This window comes from Sapajus apella, unplaced genomic scaffold, assembly GCF_009761245.1.
Source record: "Sapajus apella isolate SASKATOON/1434 unplaced genomic scaffold, GSC_monkey_1.0 scaffold1, whole genome shotgun sequence".
Taxonomy (NCBI): Eukaryota; Metazoa; Chordata; class Mammalia; order Primates; family Cebidae; genus Sapajus; species Sapajus apella.
The window spans coordinates 53,043,226-53,057,927 of record NW_022436941.1 but is presented as its reverse complement, the minus strand read 5'-3'; the positions used below and the strand labels follow the sequence as shown (position 1 = coordinate 53,057,927).

General features: G+C 36.6%; 1 long non-coding RNA gene across 1 annotated transcript in view; it reads right to left on the bottom strand.

The window, feature by feature from the left end:
• Positions 1-286: 286 nt before the first annotated feature.
• The window catches only part of LOC116550609, a 66,797-nt gene continuing 52,381 nt past the window's right edge, over positions 287-14,702 (bottom strand). The window contains exons 2-3 of the long non-coding RNA XR_004268515.1: positions 1,268-2,265; positions 287-408 (exon numbers count right to left, since the gene is read on the bottom strand). This is a non-coding gene — a long non-coding RNA (uncharacterized LOC116550609). The remainder of the gene's footprint in view (positions 409-1,267; positions 2,266-14,702) is intronic.

Here is a 14,702-nt window from a genome sequence, read left to right as displayed (position 1 = left end):
CCCACTCATCTCTCATCTTGAATATGTAATACCTGTGTGTTGAGAGAGGGACCTGGTGGCAGGTGATTGGATCATGGGAGCAGTTTCCCCATGCTGTTCTTGTGATAGTGAGTGAGTTCTCAGGAGATCTGGTGGTTTAAAAGTGTTTGGTACTCATCTCTCATATTACTTTCTCTTTCTGATGCTGCCATGTAAGACATGCCTTGCTTCCCCTTTACCTTCAGCCATGATTGTAAGATTTATGAGTCCTCCCCAGCCATGTGGAACTGTGAGTCAACTGAAATTTTTTTCATAGCTGGGCATGGTGGCTCATGCCTGTAATCCCAGCACTTTTCGGAGGCCAAAGCAGGAGAATCATTTGCACCCAAAAGTTCAAGCCAGCCTATGCAGCATAGTAAAACCCTGTCTCTAAAAGAAATAAATAAATAAAAATAAATAAAAGAAAACCTTTTTCTTTATAAATTACCGAGTCTCAGGTAGTTTCTTTATAGTAATGTGAAAATGGACTAATAAACCTTTAAACATATGAAAAATACTTGTAGATCAAAAGACATGATAAATAGAAAAATAAATTCAGGAAGACATCTATAGAGATTATCATCTGTAGTCACCCTAAAATTAATAAGAAAAGGATGAACAACTCAATAGAAGAAAGGGGCAAAATACTTGAACTGGTAATATTAATTGCCAATAAATATACAAAAAAAATTCCACTTCAATACAATCAGGAAAGTGCCAATTATAAAACAATAAACACTGTTTTGCACCCATCAACTTGTCAAAAATGTAAAGTCATTGCTAAAAGTTAGAGACAGCCTAAACATCTATAAACATAAGATGGATCAAAAAATGGTGTTCTTTTCAAACAAAAAACTGAAATAAAAAAGCAGTGAAAATAATGTTGAGTGAAAATGTAAATTTTCACACAGTATATAAAATTCCAAAACATAGCAACACTAAATATTGCTTTGAGACATAAATATACATGTAGTACATCTATAAAAAATATGAATGGGAATGATAAACACAAATTCAGGATTCAGAAGGAAAAGCAAGGGAATGGGATTGGGAGATAAAATTAGGGGTCCAATTATGTCTACCATGTGCTACTTCTTAAGCTAGATGATAAATACATATGTTTTCATTTTCTCTGTATAATTCTTATATATCTGAAATAGTTCAGGAAAAAAGAGATTAAGAGTCAGCGAAACACAAGCATTTTGAAATCAGGATAAAACTGAATTCCAACTTCATCTCTGCAGCATACTTGTGGAACCTTGAACAGGTTACTTAGCTTCCCTGAAATTCAGTTTCTTCATCTGTAAAATAAGGATAATAGTATTATACCAACTTCCTGAAACAGTGCCTCAGCATTCAGCAAAGTAACTAACGTGGTATTCACTTAATATACTTGATATTTTTCCTGAATTATTTCAATAAAGTTAATATTATTGTCTGTAGATATGCATTTCAAATGTGTGTGTGTGTGTGTGTGTGTGTGTGCGTGTGTGTGTGTGTGTGTGTGTGTGTGTAGATATATGTTAGTTTCTTGGAGCACAGTACTTGTGTTCTTATGACTCCAGCATCCTTTTTTTACATGTAACCTTTTAATTTTGCACTTCCTGTTATAATTTTAAACATAGGATGAACAATTTCTAGACAATCAATAGAACAGCTGCTAGGGGAAAAAATAGAAATGAAATGGCTAAATGATTGAAGGCTGACACTTAAAAGAATAGTTTTACAGTGAACAGCTGTGTATCCCAGAAATAAAATATCTGATAAATACATGTTAACAAAGAGGAAAAACTGCTGTCTAACATCGAAAAGTCAAGGCTACAGAGCTGAAAACTATTGGAAAATAATGACAAGGTTTCAGTATTGATAATTTTTCAAATGGGTTATGGTTACAAGAAACAGAGAAAATAATAATAACCCCCCTTACAGAGTATAAATTTTGTGGCAACAATGAACAGTATGAAAATATTTTAGGCATTTTAAGCTTTTAAAACATATTTTGAGTACTGAACAATAAATGTAGGTCACTTTGTCTCTGTGAACAGATATTACAATCCGAATCCCTTTTATACACACACACACACATATACACACCGCTTTTTTAAGTCTTTTGTCCTCTAAATGACGTAGTCCTTTTATCTTCTCTGTGTTACGGGAAAGCTGTGGAATCAGAAAGCCTGAGTACCATTCTGTGAGGTCACATTTGTTGCACAGGAGTTTTTGCCTCTCTGAACTTTGGTTTTCTTACTGTAAAATAGAGATTAAAATAAGCTAATATATAACACAGGACTCTAAAAAAAAAAACTTTGAACCATCACCCAAAACCAAAATATTATTAACCTCGGAAAACACTGTGAACTTGGTAGTAAAATGACTCATTTCTAGGTAGTTTTTCTCCCAGAAATCAAAACAAACCTTTAGTCTATATGGCTTCCTGTTTCTATACCTACTAGCTACAGGAAAAGCAGACATATATAAAATCTCTCTATTGCATTTGTTAGCTGACGTGTACTTCTTGTTCATGTGGATTGCATAAGCCTTCATTTATTCATGTAACAAATGCAAATTGAGTACCCTATGTACCTTTCACATGTCAGACACTGTACTAGTTATTTTGGGTACATTCATAAGAAAAAACTCCTTGCCCTTTTGAAGATTAGCATTCCATCTGGGAATAGAAGGAGGGTGGGGGAAGGAAGCAGGAGACCATAAATAATAAATATTGAAAATAACTGAAATTTGCCATGTATTAGAAGACCATAAGTGCTATGGAAAAAAGGAGTGCATCAGATTAAAGGGGATGAGAAGGGTTTGGGGGAAAGGATCATCAGCTGGGGTGAAAGAAGGAGGCTGGCTGCATCATCCAATGGGAATGTCTCAATGGGAAAGTGACTTTTGAGCAAAGACTTGAAGGGTAAGGGAATTTCTCACAAGAATATCTGGGGAAGAGCACTCCGTGAAAGGAAATAACCAGGCCCAAAGCCCCAAAGGGAAGCTTTCCTGGCATGTTGAGGATAACAAAAGAGTGCTTGTCTTCAGATGAGTGAGTCACGGGAGATTATCACAAGAGGAGGTCAGAAAATAGCATCCTACTTAACATCTTAACAAAAATTTCAGGGGCAAATCTCTTTGTTCTGTATATTTGAAAAGCAAGAAGCCTTCCATTTTTGTTCCATTGCCTAGAATTGTTTCAACCAATATTTGACCATTTCTCAGGTGTCATCATACCTCACTGGTAGAATAACACACTTGGTATCTGGCCTTTTAACTATTCACCTTCATCCCTTTCCCTCTTTTATCACTATAATTGGCTTTGAAAAGCAGGAGTACCTCTTAGCCACAAGTTTGTGTTAAAAGCTATTTCCGGAAGCTAATAGTTTGTTCTCAAGGTTTTATCCTTGCTCTCCATCAAACTCTCTCTAAATTGTTATTCCACAAGAAAACCCTCTCTTTCCCTTTATGTCCTTCATCCAGCTATCCCAAGGAAAACAACCATTAGCAAGAGTGAAAACTCTGTGGGTCCCTATTCCTATTTCACTACACGGGGAGAACATGAAGAACCCAAGTTATAGATCATATAATTTAAAAATCGAGCCTATCTCCCCATATTAAAGTTAAAGAAACAGAGACTCAAATATGTTCACTGCTTTCCATTCATCACAAGAAATCATGACATATTATAACCTCAATTTCCATTCTCTCTTACTCCCTTCTCTCATCCCAGCAAGAAGGGAAATCTTACAGAACTGTGCTGTCCTACACCAAATTTTCCTCTTCAGTTCAAACTCTGCCTCATTGGTTTAGATTTATTTTATCAGATAGTGCTATTTAGTATGTTGCCAGGTTTACACTAGAAAGGGTTTAGATTTTTATGAAGAAATTTAATAAAACATAAACTGTTTGCACCAAGATTTTTAAAAAAGAAAAATTCAGAATATCTGATCTTTAGGACAAGATTTTTGAACAGTTATAATTGTTTTCTAACACTTTCTGGAATACATTATTATATTGTTTTATAGCACATTTGAGTAATAAATTTTTTGTTCATTTTATCCAAATCCTAGCATCATATAGATCCAGAATTAAATTATCTTGTTCAGGCTTCTATTTTTAAGTAGTTAAATGTCAAAATAAATTTAAAATGATTTAAGAAGAATGAACATAGAGAAAACAACATCCATCCAGTATGGCAGGTTCCTATGCATGCAATCTTGTATATAATAAAAGAGTATGTTGCTGTGGAATTTAGCAAAAGGAGGGCATTTGAGAGAGCTTGGATACTTTCCTAAGCATACGTTCCTAATAAATTCTGAAAAACATGTTGTTATCTATTCTTACCTAGCCTCTATCACGAGTTTGCTTCATTCTGATTTATGCCTCACCTCCACTCTGACCCTAAACACACACACAACCTTCCTTTATGGCAAATGCTGTATTCTCTAACAACAATGGGTAGAATCGTCATCACTTTCCAAATCTCCGAGCAGTGGGCAGACATTGTTTCTGAGCCCTTCTCTCAGACAAGATGAAGCTGATTTTTTCTGCCTTGCTTGGAAAATCCAAGGCTTACACTGTGTGTGGGTCTTCCCATGGGCTCCACTGAGAACAGTGAAATGGATTAAGCAAACACACTCTACAAAGTTTTATTGTGCCAATTTTCAAGATCAATATGGCTTTCCTTTGACCAAGATAATCATATTAATGAGTCAATGACAAAAGATAGAGGAAAATCAAAAGTGGACTATCTTGAGAGCCAAAGGAAAACAATCATGAGAAATATTAGCAAATTTGACTATGTAATGATTCATCTTTGCAAAATTACGAAACTTTAATACATAAAAAAAAATCATTACATATAGCGTATCTCTGAAAGAGTATACAGGAACTGTATTTCAGTGGCTGTTTCCACTGAAAAGAACTGAGGAATTAATTTTTAAGGGAGATTCTACTACCCTGACATAGTATAGCAAAAGGCATTCTCATCAATTGCTGATGAAAGTCTAAATTGCACATCCTGTGAAACAAATTTTAAAAAAAAGCAATTTGCAATATCTACCAAGAACCTTATAATTCTATTATTTTATCCCAGTAATTCCATTTTCAGGAATTTAATCTAAAGAAATAATCTAAAACGTGAAGAATAGTTCTATGGCAAAATCATTACTGAAAGTATTTTTTATAAAAGTGAAAATATGGGAAAACTTAGAAGCCCCAAATTAAGGGAATGGTTATAATATAGTTCGATCACATAATAAAATTGTATCTAGGTGTAGATTTAATCATGTTATGGACTTGAAGTAGAATAACTATTTTTGTTTAATTTACAGAATGGTCTTGACTAAAATGCTTTTATAAAGATTGAAGAAAATATGTTGAAATGTTAATAATTATCTTAAGGTGCTAGAATTTGGGGCAATACTTATTTTCTTTTTTAAACTTTTTATTTTTCTCAATAGAAGAAATACAAAAAATAAAGTTTCATTTTAAACAAAAAGGACTGGAGGTAAAGAGGGGAGGAAGAGAGAGAGATGAAGAGAGAAACCATTTTTCTTCACCATAGCTCCCAAGCTAAATATCGAAAGAGCTAGGGTCCATGACATCCAAAGCAATCATTAAACCCTTGAATGCCTGACTGCTTCAGTGGACACTGTTGATGCCCTTGTATAGGTCATCAGACCCCTCCCCTATCTACTGCCAGGGCAAGACTAGTGACTGTCACCTGTGACCTTCTCCAGAGATTTGCCCTTGGCCAACCCAGGAGTACAAAACCAAACAGCCTTACTTCAAGCAAGGATAAATATATGGTGCAGTTATTCTCCCTGGCTGCTGTGGACCAGTTCAGGACTAGACAACCCAAAATCACATCTTTCTTCTCCACTTCTCCCTCAATGAATCATGTGCACCTGGGTCCCTCTCTCAGGCTCTGCTTCTAATGGACTGGCCCGAGACATCTACCACAGGCAAGGCATGATAAACACTTTGTCTCTTGTTTGGCTAGACAACATGGGCATATATAAGTACAAAGTTAATTTCTGATTAATGCCACCAGTGATTTGGTCATAAGTGTTTATTGTACCTTACAGATACAGTAGCCAGGAAGGCTTCACAGTAGAGTAGTAGTTTACGTAGAGGTTAGGGAAGGCATTCCAGAAAAAAAGAAGAAATCACAGGGAATGTCTGAGCAATGCCTGAAACTTTTCAAAATGTGATATGCTCTTCTCTTCAGGGCAGCGGCAATACAAAGAGGACTGTCTTGGTTTCAGTGGCACCAGGCTTCCTTGGCCCTCCTCTTACTTCTCCGCTGGGCCTCTATTAGTTCCATTTGTAGGATTCTCTAGCGTGCCCTCCATGAATGTTGGTGTACCTCAAGGCTCTACACTTTGCCTTTTCTTCTCGTCCACAATGCCTAGGGAGTTTCATCTGCAAACATGTAACTACTATCTAAAAACTCATCTATAAACACATACCCACGTCCCTGCTAAGCTCCAGGGCCCTATGCCCAGTAGCACACTCTCCATGGCAGCTGGAAAGTCACTCATGAATCTTGCAGTTATCATTTATCAAAATTGAACTCAATACCCCCACACCTTCTACCTTCTAAATTTATTATCTCAGGAAAATATACCTTCATCCATGTAGTTGCATAAGACGAATCTCAAAGATATCTTAGGTTTCTCTCTCTTTCCTATCTAGCCCCAACATCTCACATCAAATCAATTACCAAGGTGGTCAATTCTACATTTCAAGACATTGCAGAACTCTCTCCCTTCCATTTCCTTGTGTCTGCCCTGGTTCAGGCATTTATCATTTCTCACTGAGATTACTGCAAAAGCCTCCTTACACATTTCCCAAGCCTTGGTACTGTCCTCATTCAGTCCGTTCTCCATAGTACTGTCAGAATGATATTTCTAATGCAAAAAGATGACTATGACACTCTGAAGTTTAAGACTCTCAAAAATTCTCAACTACTTTAGGGCCTAAAAATCTAATCCCATTTGCATGGCATGAAAAGTTCTTCTCACTCTGATTTTGGCCTATTTATTCAGGGGTTTTTGCCACTTCCTTGCTCACACTTCACTCTCCTGAAATACTGAACCATTTGTAGCATCATGAATGATTCAAATTCTGTATATTTGCACCTTTGAAATATACTACTTCCTCTACGGGAATGTTCTCCTTTGACTCTGTCCCCTTTGTCAAAATACCTCAAACACCTTTCATTGCCAGCTCAGTCATTATCTTCTTTGTAAAGCCTTCTCTCACTCTTGCAGGTAGGGTTAGATAATCCTTTTCCTATTTCCCTATTTTTTTGTACATACATTTATTATAGCAGCTATACAGGTAATATCTCTTTCAGATATTACCAAAACTAATTGATTGGAAGTCAATGGTACTGTTTATACTAAAAGAGCATCATACTGTACACTCCCTGTTTGCTTGGGTATCTCTTTAAGAAACTGACTGCTTTGACAGTGGGGCATAGAATCTTCATCTCTGTAATCCCGGAACCTTATATAATCATGGGGGCCCACTAGCTCTCAGTTAACATTTATTAAATTAATGAAACCTTATATTATCTGTATCAGTCATTAAATCCATAATTATCAATAATATCATAATTGTTATTCTCCACTTCCCATAGCAAACATATCCATAAACAAAATGAGAACAATTCAACTTGTTTTGTAGCGTAGTGAAGCTTTTTAAAATGAACTGGATTTAGGCATGTCTATTTGCACATAAAGATAGAGCTATTGGCACAGTCATGAACCAACTGAATTATATGTCAGTATATCACAATAATTAATACGGATATAAAGATAATCAGTAAGATGAAAAAACATTCAGGTCAGATTTAAGATCTTACGTGAAATTATTACGGGTGGAAAATCAACAGATTCCATGTCAGATGGATCCCAGGAGAAGTGTAGGACTGACATAATGTGGAATAAAAATTACAGAGTTTACAAAATCAATATCAAAATATGCATGTATACACACACACACACACACACACAGACACACACACACACACACACACACACACCAAGCTTCGGGCCATTTTCTGTATAAATAATTTTGACTACGCTGTTTTAAAAGACAATCTGTTAAGTTTATGCATCCTAGCTCAGCTGAATCACATCCCAGGGCAATGAGAAAAATTGCTGGCAAGATCACCAAACGCTGTTGGAAGACTATTTTAGATCGTTATTTGGAGGCTGTTTGTACACAGGCACACAACAGCTGCACTACACTTCAATCCAATTCCGGTCTTTGCAGTTTACTCTAGGATGTGCCAATCCCCAGTAAATTACATGAGAAGAGAACAATGCAATCATTATTTACCCAAACTGTAATGCATTCCTATCTTATTCCAGGAGTGGAATTAAATAAATAACTAAATGGAAGTGTTCATGTGTGAAGGATTGAAGTGCCTGCACATGCAACTTTTATTTAGGGTTTGTGGTAGAATGATGCAGAAAATGATTTCAATATTAAAGAATTTGAATACTAGTGGAGCTTTTTTACAAAGCATGAAGAATTAAACCCACTTAATTCCTGAGTATTATTAATATCATGTAACTCTGAATAGCATACCAAAAAACATACAGGAAGGAGAAACAGCTAAACAATAGACAAGCGAGAGAAAATTCACCTTAAACAACTCCAGCATTTCCTCTAGGAAAGAAGAAAGGCAGAAAGAAGGAAGGAATCCAGAGCTTCTATAATACCCTAAGCAACCCACTTACAGGGTGTTGGCTACCTCATGGCCAGGAGAGCAACAGACAAGCCTTGCCAACCCTAAAGGCAGAGGCAGCGTGGCTTACCAGGAGCATACACTTCGAAGTCAAAAGTTCTGGAATTTTGAAATTGACTTTATTATTACCAGCTGAGACAATCTGATCAAAATAATCTTTTCAGTCTCCACTTCTACATATGAAAATTAGCTTTGAAATACTTTGCAGGGTAAAATAATAGATTTTCTGTTCAGTAAATGTTTTTCTAAGCGCTGCTCAATAAACTACACGTTTCCTTTTTCTCAGAGCCACAGTAAAAAATGGTGCATAGGAAGCAAAAACTACCTCCAGTTGCAAACTTTATTTTCTAAACCCTTCAAACGTTGTTGTCAGTGATATTTAGATGCATCAAATATTTGTAGTTCTAGGAATCCTGCAAGTAAAACTGAGTCTTAATTAAGACCTCTAATAAATGTAAGACTCAATGTAGAAAGAGTGCAAGTGATTTTTGTGCCCTAAGAAGGCTGTTTGAAAATATTCCTTTGTATTCAGGCATTCAGATAAAGTTGGTTAGGTAACTGTAGGTTTGAATATTTCAATGCAAGTGAATAATTTAATATGATTTTTTAAAATGATAGCACTCACAACCCACATTGCCCAGGCCATATTGGCCTGAAGGACAATTAAAACAATTTGTCGAGTAATAGTATAGACAGCATTCAACATCAAAACAGATGAAACTCTAACCCACAGGTCATTTCTTTATTATTTCATTCATTCAATAAATACTGATTATCACTGGAGTCAAGCACTCTCCCTGGCACTAAAAGTATGATGGTGAGCAAGAGTAGAGTAGACTGTATCTTTTATAAAGGAAAAAAAAATCTGTCAAATAACAAAGAAAACTTAACCTAGATTTGAGAAAGGAGGAGAATTACAGTAAAGACAAGTGTCCCCAGGAAGGGATACTTGAGCTGACTTAATATGTGTCAACTGCTCACCAGGTAATAGTAGGGGGAGGCTCAGGAAGAGCCTTAAGGACTCTTCTCAAGGTGTGGAAAACAAATGGTGGGGGTGGAGGAAGCAAAGCTAGATGAATTAGACGATTGCAGTAAATGGCAAGAATCTAAGTACTTTGTAAAGACTTTTAGCCACGCTTCCATCTCTGGAAGACAGGGAAAGTACTGTATTTCCCAGAGAAACTTGTCCTCTGTAGTGGAGATGAAGGGATGTGCATTAATTGAATATTTGGAAGATAACATTGATAGGACATAGGAATAGACTAGATATGAATACCAGGCACAGGGTGTAGTTCAAGAGTTTGTAGAGCTGGGCAAATGAGAATGCTATTTGTTTAGGAAACACTAAAGACGTTGTCTTATAAATGAAATAGGTAATATATTCTGAACATGCTCTATGCAATAAGCACTGTTCTAAAAGTTGTACACATTTTATCAAGTTTGTTGTTTATAGAAACTCTGTGTTATATGTACTATCTTATAGATAAGGAACTGATGCAAAGGAAGATTAAGCAACATGCCCACTTTTACACAGATTATAAATAGTGAATGCAGGTATTGAATCCAGAGTCCATGTTTTTAGCCACTGTGCTATGCTGTCTCGCACTCAGAAATAGCCTCCACTGCCATGCCCCCAAATCTGTTTCACTTGAGTTGCTCAAACAAAAGGAACTTTCTCCTTCTGGCTTTCACTCTTGTAATCACCTCTGATGTTCACAACAATAGCTTCCCAGTAAATAAATTGCTATCAGTGCTCCAGGCCAAAAAATATTCCTGTCTTTGGATTGATTTTCCCTCTCTGGGCCATAAATTATCACTGTAACATAAAGTTAATAAAGGCAGAGATTCAGATTTCAATTTGCATTCCTATTGGTCAAATAGCAGGTTCATGGACAAAATAAATTGTCTTAGTCTGCTAAGGCTGCCATAATAAAATACCGTAGACTGAGTGGTTTAAACCACACGCATTTATTTTATTACAGCCTCAGAGGCTATATGTCTGAGAGCAAGATGCCACCATGATTGGTCTCAGGAGAGAGCTCTCTTCCTAGCTTACAGGAGGCTGCCTTCTGACTATGTTATCATATGGAGAGAAAAAGAGGGGAAGAGGGAGGGGAGGGGAAAGAGAGAGGAAACGCAGGGAAGGAAGACATGGGAATCTCCTTTCTCTTATTATAAAATCATCAGTTCAATCAGATTAGGACCTCATCCTATGACCTCACTTAACCTTAATTATCTCCTAAAATCCCTATCTTCAAACACATTAGGGGTTAGAGCTTCAATATATGAATTGGAGGGGGAATGCCATTCAGTCTACAGCATGGATTCAGGGGTCTTTTTAAAAAAAAAAAAATACAAGATTAGTACAAATTCACTCACAGGTGCCTGAAATTTCAATTTCTCCATAATTACAGTAATTTTGCCTCCGTTTGGAGGGAGCAGCTCATTAGACTTTTGTTCAGATCTAAATCAGGTCAGGGGTGGAGCGAATGTGCAGAGAACTCATTGAAAAAAAAAAAAAGACTTGGGAAATGAATCTTATTTTGGTGGATTTGACTGAATATGGCAGAGCACACCCCTGCAGGAAGTGGACAATTGACTGCTCTGGATGCTTTGGAAACCCCAAACCCTCAATCACAGTCACAGTGATGGTCATCAATGTCTGTGTCAAACACTGGAAGATAAGGGGATTTGCTCAATATGGCAGGTACAAGACTCCCCAGTCACTCAAGGAATAAGTAGAACAGGATTTAAAGGAGTTGGGAAGCCCAAGAAAGCAGGTAGTAATATCTTCCGGAGAAATCACCAAGACTATGAGTCCCCATGCCCCTTCCCAGGCTGGTGTAGCCTGGGAACACATAAACTACATCACCTATAACCTCAACCTGATTGGCATGACTCTAATTTCAATAGTCAAATATATATGAAAATATTATTCTTCTTCTACCTATTTTAAACTCTAAGAGCTGGTGCCAAACAGAGTATCCACATATTCTCTCTTTTCTTTTTTTTAATAGTACGACTCTAAGTACATTCCCTCCACTAGGATGACCAATCATTGCAGTTTTTCCAGGACTGAGGGTTTTGGGGGGAGCAGTCCTTTCAGCGCTAAAACCTGCATAGTCTGGGAAAATTGAGACACTTAGTCACCCCAAATCTAGCTTCTACTCTAAGAAAGTAGGAGACTCTTGCTAGCATAGGACCAGAGAAAATATTGTTCCTATACCCCCAAAACAGAGTGCCTGAATCCAGTAAAAATCATTCTGGTTTTACCCAGTGAGATCTTTCTTCTTCCTTAGACTACTGAGAGATAAAGAAATTCAATATTTCAAGTGGCTTAGAACTCAGAACCCTGAGGTTATTTATAAAAGCAATTTGCTGATTTGAATTTTTTAAGAAATTGCATTAAAATATTTTAATTACTGAGTTTTGGGTGCCCCCTTAAATTTTACACTTGGAGCAAAGGACTTACTCACTTCACCCCATTCTAATTTTGCCAATAAGCAACTGGCTCAAGTGATTCCTGGTGGCCAGTCACCAGCCTCTGATGATTCAGTCCTCATTGCTCCCATCAAGTGTAACAAACTCTCAGTCAGACTAAACTAAGATTCCACCAGCCCCCCAGGTATACCCTGTGATACCAAAATCTGCAGTAGTTTCACAATGATAAACTTGTATTGTGGGACTTTTGCTATGCTTATGTTAAAAACAAATGATGGTGATTTGATTCTTGAAAAATAAATGTACAGTATGTGCTTTTAATTCCTGCAGAGATGCATCATCTGAAGCAGAACACAGCATGGTGTTAAAAAGCACTGCTCTTGAAAGCAACCGAGGTCTCTGACATTAACAACCACACTATGATGAGCAAGTTAATTAAATTTAATGAACCTCAGTTCTATCCACTGTAAAATAAAGATAACACCTACCTTATACAGTTCTTTGTGAATATTATATAAATTAGCATAAAGAAAGTGTATAGCAGGCTAGCTGGCAGGAAAGTATGCGGTGAATGCTAATTCTCTTTCTTTACCTTTCCTGCCTGGCCTCCTCACTTCTCACCAAAACCATTTTTGGGATTGTAACAATTGTGGATCTAGAATATTGTCTTAGTGTACTGGACATATTTTCAAACGTTTTGAAAAGAAAATAGTTATTTTGTCATTGTATTATTAGGTTCAAAGTATAGTTTGTTTTATATTCTCTTTAACTGTTTGAGGTCTAAAAAGTAAATAATCAGGCTAGAAATTTCTCAAGTCCTATATGACTTTTTTAAAAAAATATTTATTGATCACAGTGGTTTTTCTTTTCAGACTCCCTGGATAATACTGGTACTCTATCTGAGATTTCTAAATTTTAAAGTTCGTAGAGGATGCTGCTGTGTTCAGCTCTCTCACATGAGAGTGACCCTCAGGCAAAAGAACTTCCTCCCAGACTCTCTCACCTGCCCCTGCACTTGCTGCTTAAACAGATATTGTTCTCATATTTATTTCTCTGTAAGTTAAGACCTTCCCATCAGTATCATGTGTGGAAAAAAATCACTCACAGAATAAGATGAAGTATTTTCCAATATGAAAAAAACAACTTGATTTAGAAGGTGCATGATTAAGTAGAAGTAAATTATGATGACTGCTTCTATGGCTACTTTATTCAGAGTATAAGGAGATAAGATTTTTTGAACCTCATTTTGTTTAACAATAATATCTTAAGGAATGCTATACCTAAAAACAGACTATCATCTGTCAATAATGTCTACATTTCAGTGGGAAACACATTCAGAATCCAGTTCTTTCATTGTGATTAATTTCTTAATGAAATGCTATCATCTTTCCAGCAACTAATGAAATATGCCCCAAGGCCTGGTGCCATCAGATGCATTTTAGAAAATTACTATTTTATATGAGCACTATTATGCCTATTTTAATTGATGGCACTTACATTAAAAACATCCGAAAAAATAGATCTTTTAAAGGAACTACTGAAGATGATGTTTGCATTATCTTTTCTCAAAAAGTTATAATGTCATTGATTTTCGAATAACCTTTTTTTAGTGGCATTCATAAGAGATTCAGTTGTCTCCTCTGACCTTGATTTAATCATCTTAGGACAATCTGAGGCATGTCCTCCATGGTGGCACAATATTTTGTCAAGTGGACAAGAGGTTGGCCCTAGTAGAAATCTTAGATATCAGTCCAACACCTCACTGAACAGACAGTGAAAGTTTTAATGATTCCCCCAAGGCCAAAAAGCCAGGATGAGGAGGATCCAGAGTCAGAGCCCAGGTTTCCTGGTGTCCAGACCAGTGCTAATCCCACCCATCATACTACATGATCATTGCATCGGTCTCCCAAATCTTTCTGTTCACAAACTGATTTATATAAGGTGAATGAGCACATCATGATCCCTTTCATGAAAAGCAATAGCTTTGAAGTGGAAAGCTTAAAGAAATGAATTCTAATAAATTAGTCAATGTAAGATACAAACATTTGTTGAAATCCAGGAGAGAAGAGGAGCTCTTTTCTCTTTTTCTTGTCCTCTTCAGGAAAAAAATAAAAATATATCCAAATTCTAAATGTCTTGAGTTTCAGGAAAAATGCTCTATTAGTGAGTCAGACTTTCAAAGTAATGTTAGCCCGTCAATGCGTGGGCGAAGCTTTTATTTTGGAAGTCACACCAAAAAAATAGCTCTGTATGTGCAGTTCTGAAACATTCTCTCCAGTCTATTCAGGGCTTCCTCGAATGTGCGGGCTTCCTCGAATATGCAGGCTGTCATGGACTAACTTAGGTTCATTTTGTTTTCTACCCTCTTATTTTGCATTCTCTGAGTTTCAACCCAGGAGCACTATTATTTTCTTTCAGTAGTCCGTATACCCTAACGCTTCTGAGACCTTGATGTTGCTCTTTCATTTGCCTGGAATGTCACTTT